Source organism: Danio aesculapii, chromosome 16, assembly GCF_903798145.1.
Source record: "Danio aesculapii chromosome 16, fDanAes4.1, whole genome shotgun sequence".
Classification (NCBI taxonomy): domain Eukaryota; kingdom Metazoa; phylum Chordata; class Actinopteri; order Cypriniformes; family Danionidae; genus Danio; species Danio aesculapii.
The window spans coordinates 18,747,043-18,755,458 of NC_079450.1; the positions used below are offsets into that span (position 1 = coordinate 18,747,043).

General features: G+C 37.9%; 1 protein-coding gene across 4 annotated transcripts in view; it reads right to left on the reverse strand.

Annotated features, from left to right (window-relative positions):
* pi4kb (phosphatidylinositol 4-kinase, catalytic, beta) overlaps positions 1 to 4,350 on the reverse strand; it is a 33,827-nt gene extending 29,477 nt beyond the window's left edge. For all 4 annotated transcript variants that reach the window (XM_056474753.1, XM_056474752.1, XM_056474751.1 and 1 more), the window contains exon 1: positions 4,193 to 4,350. The gene's annotated coding sequence lies outside the window, so the exon portion shown is untranslated. The remainder of the gene's footprint in view (positions 1 to 4,192) is intronic.
* Positions 4,351 to 8,416: the final 4,066 nt, after the last annotated feature.

Genomic DNA, 8,416 nt, shown 5'->3' on the forward strand with positions numbered 1-8,416 from the left:
ATCAGTACTCGGTATCAGCCGATCATCATGACAAGGAATCGGTGCTCAGTATCAGCTGCAAAAATCCTGATCGGAGCATCCCTAGTTGTACGTTATTGTGACTGAATGATTTTAACTCTTAATATGCCTTCAAAACACATGCAAGTGATAAAGTTTCACTCTGTTATGGTTAAATACAAGTCTTGTGTATTTTCAATTGTTGATTGATTATGAACCCAACACAACATTGCATATCCTGCGGTATGACTGATGCGGACACACACATTGCGATATCGATGCTGAAATGATATTTTGTGCAGCCCTACTCTATAGTACTGAACTGTTGTGCAAGGCACCCTAAAGAAAGGGTCACAAAAAAAGTGGTATTTTGGTATTTCTGACAGTGCAAATGGAAATAAATGTGTATCGTACTGAATCAAACTATACTGTTAAGTTGAAATAAGTCATTAGTGATTTGTAAAACGCAAATCATTGGTTACCATCCCTCAAAAAGCATACAAGATATAAATGCAAACCAAAATAAATATATCTGGCTAATGAGTAAAACAATAGGTCTGTTATATTTAAATCCACTTGCTCGGAAAGTGGTTGAGTCAGTGTGTTCAGAGTGTGTGAAGTGCAAGCTTTGTGTGTGTTAGTCAAAATGGTACTTGGATGGTTCAACTTATAAAAAGAAAGCTGTAAACAAACAGCATCAGCTCATTTTTGAGCTTGCACCCGCATTTGTTATTTTATAATAAATATCTTATGATCTGGCACTTCATAATATCCCAATCAGGTTTATCAGGAGTCACAAGTTAGAATTTAGTTTTGCAGTATATGGTTTCTTTTGGCTCTGACTGTGCAGGTAGTTATTAATACACATTAAGCTTCACCAAAAAAGAACAATGGTTTAAGATAAAAATCTTCTTTAATGCTGTACTAAGGAAAAATCATTTATATCTTGGATGCCCTGTGAATGAGGAAAATCCAAAAAAAATGTATTTTGGGATTAATTATTATTTTCAAAGTCATCAAGATGTCAGAAAGAGGTATTTCATATAGAGTTTAATCACCTTAAGACCTGACACTAGTTTTGCTGTTATGTTTTAAAAGCAGTGATGGAAAGTCCTTAAGTTAACAGTGGAAAGTCTGATAAATTTAGATTAGTCTAACTAGATGAAAGACAAATGAACATGAGCAAAAGCCACTGTGCTTACTAGATCACTGAAATTCTAAATCAGAAGTAGAAAGCAACACACAAAAAAAAAAAATCAATCGAAACTGATTCTGAAAGTGACGAAATTAAAGCACGTGTCAGCTGGTTAAGGCTGAGTCATCTGTGATGAAGATGCCAGCTCTCCTCTCATATATCACATGCAGAGCCCTACTCTGGCAGACGTTTTCCTCCAAAATTACAGTTTTATGTGTTGTTCTTGTTCGCCAGACAAGCCTAACTGATATCAGTAAAAGTTGCAATCCTGATCAAAACATTTGGACTTCTCGAATTGCAATGGAAAGAGTGAATTCAATCAGCCTTTGCCCTGAAATGTGAGAGCAGGACAGTGTGAAACCCTTTTAACCAACACCATCATGACTTTCCACAATCCATAATCATTGAGGTAAAGTTGGTTTTATATTCGCACATTCAGACTCTATCCTTAATAACATCATTTCAGAAAAGTATTATTTGCAAATTCTAAATACGGAAATCATACTAGCAGTCAATGACTATTAAAGCACAACATTGTTCACGGTCCTAATGTTGTTTTGAATTCATACTTGCATGCTATTTCAGACCCAATATTCAAATTAGCGTGGTTAACAATATAGGGACCATTAAATGAATGAATGTATTAATATAAAACCAACTTAACCTTAATTATGAAATCTTAATCATCAAACTAGTTGATTTATATCAGTTACACTACAGCATTAACAAGTTGAGGTAAAGTTTTTTTTATATTTGCACATTCATTCAGTGACAACTTGTGACACGCTCCCTATATTGTTTACCATGGTATTTTGAAATACTATGAATAGTTAGTCTGAAATCGCATGCAAGTATGACTTGAAAACAACATTAGCACTATTTATTTGACAGTAAATAATGTTGAACTGATAGTCATTGGCTGATAATATAATCTCACCATTTAGAATTGGCAAAGAATATTTTTGTTAAATTATATTATTAAGGAGAAAGTGCGAATGTGAGAGAATAAAACCAACTTTACCTCAATCATTAATAAGCCATGAAATCCAATAATCCTGAGCTCAAACAAGCACACTTTAACAAAATCAACAAACATAAAGCCAAGCATATAAATCAAATAAGCAGCAGTGATAGATTTGATGCATCATTGGATTATATGAGAACAAAAAGATGTAGAGATACTAAAATAATAACAGTTTATCAATATTTAAACAACTTTCTGCCATAAAATACACATCCAAAGAGTCAAGTTATATATGTTTTGAAGTTTTAGGTCTACAGAAATCAGAGGACAATCACAACAAGCTAAATATTTGGAGTTATGAAAGGCTGATATGATAGTAATGCCAACAGTTATACTGCGTTGTGGTTTATACTCTTAATGTTTGATTGAAGTAAATTTGGTTTTATATTTGCACATCTTTATCTTTAAAAATATCATTTCAGAAAAGTATTATTTCTAAATAGGGAAATACTATCAGCAGCCAATGACTATCAAAATACAACATTGTTCACAGTCAAAATAAATAGTCCTAATGTTGTTTTGAATTCATACTTGAATGCTATTTCAGACACAATATTCAAATTAGCGTGGTAAACAACACAGGGACCATTAAATTAACAAATGTGTGAATATAAAACCAACTTTACCTCAATTACAAAATCATTATCATCAAACTAGTCGATTTATATAACTAAGATTACAAGACTGTCACAGTATTAACAACTTGAGGTAAATTTGGTTTTATATTCATTCAGTGACAACTTGTGACATGCTCCCTATATTGTTTACCATGGTACTTTGAAGTACTTGAAATATTTAGTCTGAAATTGCATGCAAGTATGACTTGAAAACAACATTAGCACTATTTATTTGACAGTGAACAATACCTCAATCATTAATAAGCATTGAAGTAAAGCTGGTTTTTTATTCACACATTCATTCAATGACAATTTGTGACATGGTCCCTATAGTGTTTACCGTGATACTTTGAATATTGGGTCTGAAATCAGATGTAACATTAGCACTATTTATTTGACTGTGAACAATGTTGTACTTTGATAGTCATTAGCTGTCATAATGTTTTGACTATTTATAAATTGCAAAGATTGCTTTTCTGAAACTATATTATTAAGGAGAAACTCTGAATGTGTGAATATATAACCAACATTACCTCAATCATTAATTTCAATAATCTTGAGATGAAACAAACACATTGGAACAAAATGAACACATTTAAAATCAAGTATGTAGGTGAGTTGTGCGATATAATTTTTGATTATATGACACAAAAGATGTAGATTATAAAATAATAAGAGTTCATAAATATTTAATCAGCTTGCCATAAAAAACACATCCAAAGAGCCAAGTTTTCTGTTTTGAAGTTTTAGGTTTAACCTACAGAAATCAGAGGACAATCACAACACGCTAAATATTTGGAGTTATGGAAGACTGATATGATAGTAATGCCCACAGTTATACTGCGTTGCGGTTTGTAATCGTAACATTGCTTGTTTTATAACTTCTCTACCTTTTAACGAACCCAAAGCAACTCAAATACACATAACGTAACAGCTTTATGTCAAAATAAACAAGCTAAAGGCTTTAAAAATTGATTTAACTGCTTGTCAAATAGTCTGCTTTACTTTAAGCGTTAAGTATTAAGCAGTCTATCAGTCAAATGACTTTTGCACTCAAGTTAGCATTTGAGCATGTTTAGCTGAGACCTTTAAAAGACACGTCGACTACTTTTCTCTCTTGAAGAGCTCTACAACAAAATTTCCATAAAACACTATAACAGTATGTGTTCTGAAAAGAGAGAATGTGATAAAACAATAACTACGACTAGACGTTCAACTATTATGCAGGCCTGAAAGGATAAGCCTCATAAAAACACAAACGGATGCTACACTTAGCCAGGCGGCTAACGAAACGTCTCTAGTTCAGAACATTCTTCTACTTTCTAAACGAGCAAAAAACAACGTATGGGTATAACTTACCTCAAATGAAACCGGGCGAAGGCTTAAGTAATCGGTTTATCTGTGTTTTAAGTGCCCCATTTGGGAGCTGCGCGTCTCCTGTTGCTGTATAGCCGGAGCGGTTCGCTAAGAAAGTGAGTGTAGGATGACACGCCGGGCTGCCCGCATCAACTGCCTGATTCCAGAAGACCCACTCACTGCCTGCGTCTCAAAACACACACTCATGCCTAATGAGGCTGCATTCACGCCCCTGTAGGTTATGCCTATGAATGTCACCTAGGTAGGAAGCTCACTAGGCTTTGAGACACGGCTACAGAGGGTGATAAACATTTTACATGCGTTTTATTGAGGAGTTAAAACGTTAGAGCTGGAAACACCAATAAGTTATATGTATTTATTGCATTATTATCAATTAATACATTATTAAAGTACTATTTGGCTCGTTGAGGTTATTATTTTATTACTATTAAATAAATATAATAAATAATATGTTATTGCTAACATTTCTTCATATTATTTGTACATAAATATATAAACGTTTGGTCAGAGGATGACATTTAATTCATATTTGTTTAGTTTATCACCAATTACCTTTATTTAATGATCATAATCATATATTTACCACTAATTATGTTAGTTGTTGTATATTTTATAAGCTGTACTTGTAATTATTATTTATTTATTGTGTATATACATATACATATATATAATTTTTTATTTATTTATTTTTTTGGAAGAGAGTGTTTTGTATGTTTATGTTTTATGTCTTTATGTCCATTCGTTGTTGTCACTATGTGAGTTTGTGTGTGTGTGTGTGTGTGTGTGGCACTTTTGACTGCAAACCAAATCTACTTTCTGATATAAATAATGTAACCTAACTTAATTTGTGTAAAATGCTATGTATATACTATAAAAATATGAGGTAAATACTATATAAACTTACTTTTTATCATTCTTTTATTTGAACAAAGTGGTTTCCCTCTCCAATTGTATCTGGATATGCAAGCTGAGACTGCATATCTCATATATTTGAACACATTAGGTTTAGCTAGCAGGAGAAGCACTTTAGCATCGAGAGCAACACCGAGTAAGTACATTTAGACCTGTTTTTTAGTTGCTGTGTTTGGTTCGAGAACACTTAGACTTGTTTCAGCTGCTTGTGTATTGGTTGTTGACATTTAAAATTGTTTCTGCTATCTGTGTTTAGTACTAGCAAGCTTTAGCCACTGTTTCCTTTGTTTACTGTAAGAGCTTGTGTGCCGAACCGGAGGTTTTTTGCGCCCCCGCCGCTGCTCGGGTGTTTTTACTCTCGGAGGCGTGTCCAGCTGAACTCAATCAGCAAAGCGCTCGGGGGTGTATATAAGCGACTAGTCTCACCGTGGCAGCGGTCGCGGCAGCGGTCGCGGCAGCCTCGTGTGAAGCCCAACGAGAGTAAAGACCATCGACTCTACCTGCGCGTCTCCACCGAGCAAAGACACTAACAAAGCACTTGAGTACTTTTTTATTACTTTATTGTTTTACGTTATCTCTGCACTCATTATTGTTTTCCTTGCACTTTATTATGTGTTTACTAATTCCTGTTGTTACTAATACTCGCAGAGCACGGGAGGTACGCTGCAGGCGCAACCCTCACAACCTTCGATCAATTCATGTATCCTCTATTTCACAACTCTCTCTCTCTGTGGGCCTCTGGAATTGTCAATCTGCTGTTAACAAAGCAGATTTTATTACCTCCATAGCCACTCATTCTGACTTTAGTCTCATGGCTCTAACTGAAACCTGGTTGAGACCGGAGGACACTGCTACACATGCTGCTCTTTCTACTAATTTCTCTCTTTCCCACACTCCTCGTCAGACAGGGAGAGGGGGTGGGACTGGACTACTGATTTCCAAAGAATGGAAATTCACTCAGAGACCGTCCCTGCCAAAAAATCAGCTCTTTTGAATTCCATGCAGTCACCATTATCCACCCCTTCCGCATAAATGTGGTTGTCATCTACCGCCCACCGGGTACATTAGGTCACTTCTTAGATGAACTGGATGTTCTTCTCTCATCTTTTTCTGATTATGACACTCCCTTGTTGGTGCTAGGTGACTTCAACATCCACATTGAAAGACCTCAAGCTGCTGACTTCCAGACTCTGCTTGCATCTTTCGACCTCAAAAGAGCACCTACTTCTGCTACTCACAAATCAGGTAATCAACTAGACCTTATTTACACTCGACATTGCCTCGCTGATCAAACACTAGTAACTCCACTACAAACATCGGATCATTTCCTTCTCTCTCTCTCAACATCCACATTACTCCTGAGCCGCCACACACTCCAACTCTAGTTGCCTTTCGCAGAAACCTACGCTCTCTCTCACCCACTACACTATCCACCATTGTTTCTAACTCTCTTCCTCCATCTTGCAAACTCTCTGCACTTGATACGAACAGTGCCACTGATACACTCTGCTCCACGCTAACATCATGCCTAGACAGACTATGCCCTATTACATCCAGACCAACCCGGGCCAGTCCTCCTGCACCCTGGCTCTCTGATGTTCTCCGTGAACATCGCTCAAAACTTCGGGCTGCTGAGAGAATTTGGCGAAAAACTAAAAATCCTGAACAGCTCATAACATACCAAACTCTTCTCTCTTCTTTCTCGACTGAGGTTACTTCTGCAAAGCAGACATACTTCCGTCAGAAAGTCAACAGTGCCACCAATCCTCGCTTACTTTTTAAAACATTTTCCTCCCTCCTCTATCCTCCTCCTTTACCAGCATCCTCCACACTCACTACTGATGACTTTGCTACATTCTTTTGCACTAAAACTGCAAAAATCAGTGCTCAATTTGCTGCACCTACAACAAACACACAAGATACACCACCAACACCACACACACTCACCTCTTTTTCCCAGCTCTCTGAGTCTGAGGTGTCCAATCTCGTGCTATCAAGCCATGCAACCACCTGTCCGCTTGATCCCATTCCCTCTCATATCTTGCAAGCTATTTCTCCTGCAGTCATACCAACACTGACTCACATAATTAACACATCTCTTGACTCTGGTCTATTCTCTACTTCATTTAAGCAGGCTAGGGTAACCCCACTGCTAAAGAAACCCAACCTGGATCAAACGCTACTTGAAAACTACCGACCGGTATCCCTGCTTCCATTCATGGCCAAGATTTTGGAGAAGAAGTAGTGTTCAATCAAGTCCTAGACTTTCTTACTCAAAACAACCTCATGGACAACAAGCAATCTGGCTTTAAGAAAGGCCACTCAACTGAGACTGCCCTGCTCTCGGTCGTGGAGGATCTCAGACTGGCTAAAGCAGACTCTAAATCATCTGTCCTCATCTTGCTGGATTTATCAGCTGCTTTTGACACTATAAACCACCAGATCCTGCTATCTACGCTTGAGTCACTGGGCGTCGCAGGCACTGTTATTCAATGGTTCAGTTCCTACCTCTCGGACAGGTCATTCAGGGTGTCGTGGAGGGGAGAAGTGTCCAACCTACAGCATCTAAACACTGGGGTACCTCAGGGCTCTGTTCTTGGGCCACTTCTCTTCTCTATCTACACGGCATCTTTAGGAACAGTCATCCAGAAACATGGTTTTTCCTACCACTGCTATGCTGATGACACCCAGCTATACCTCTCTTTTCACCCTGACGATCCCTCGGTTCCAGCTCGCATTTCAGCCTGCCTGTCAGACATTTCACACTGGATGAAAGATCATCATCTCCAGCTTAACCTCACGAAAACGGAAATGCTTGAAGTTTCTGCCAACCCGACTCTTCACCATAACTTTTCAATCCAGATGGACGGAGCAACCATCACTGCATCCAAAATGGTAAAAAGCCTTGGAGTAACAATTGATGACCAACTGAACTTCTCTGACCACATTTCTAGAACTGCTCGATCTTGCAGATTCGCACTCTACAACATCAGAAAGGTCCGATCCTTCCTATCTGAACATACAGCTCAACTCATTGTTCAAGCTCTTGTTCTCTCCAAACTGGACTATTGCAACTCTCTGCTAGCCGGGCTACCAGCTAGTTCTATCAAACCTCTTCAGCTGCTTCAGAACGCAGCAGCACGAGTGGTCTTTGATGAACCCAAAAGAGCACATGTCACTCCGCTACTCACCCGTTTGCACTGGCTGCCAGTTGCTGCCCGCATCAAATTCAAAGCTCTGATGTTTGCTTACAAAGTGACCGTTAGCTGTGCTCCTTCGTATCTGCTCTCACTT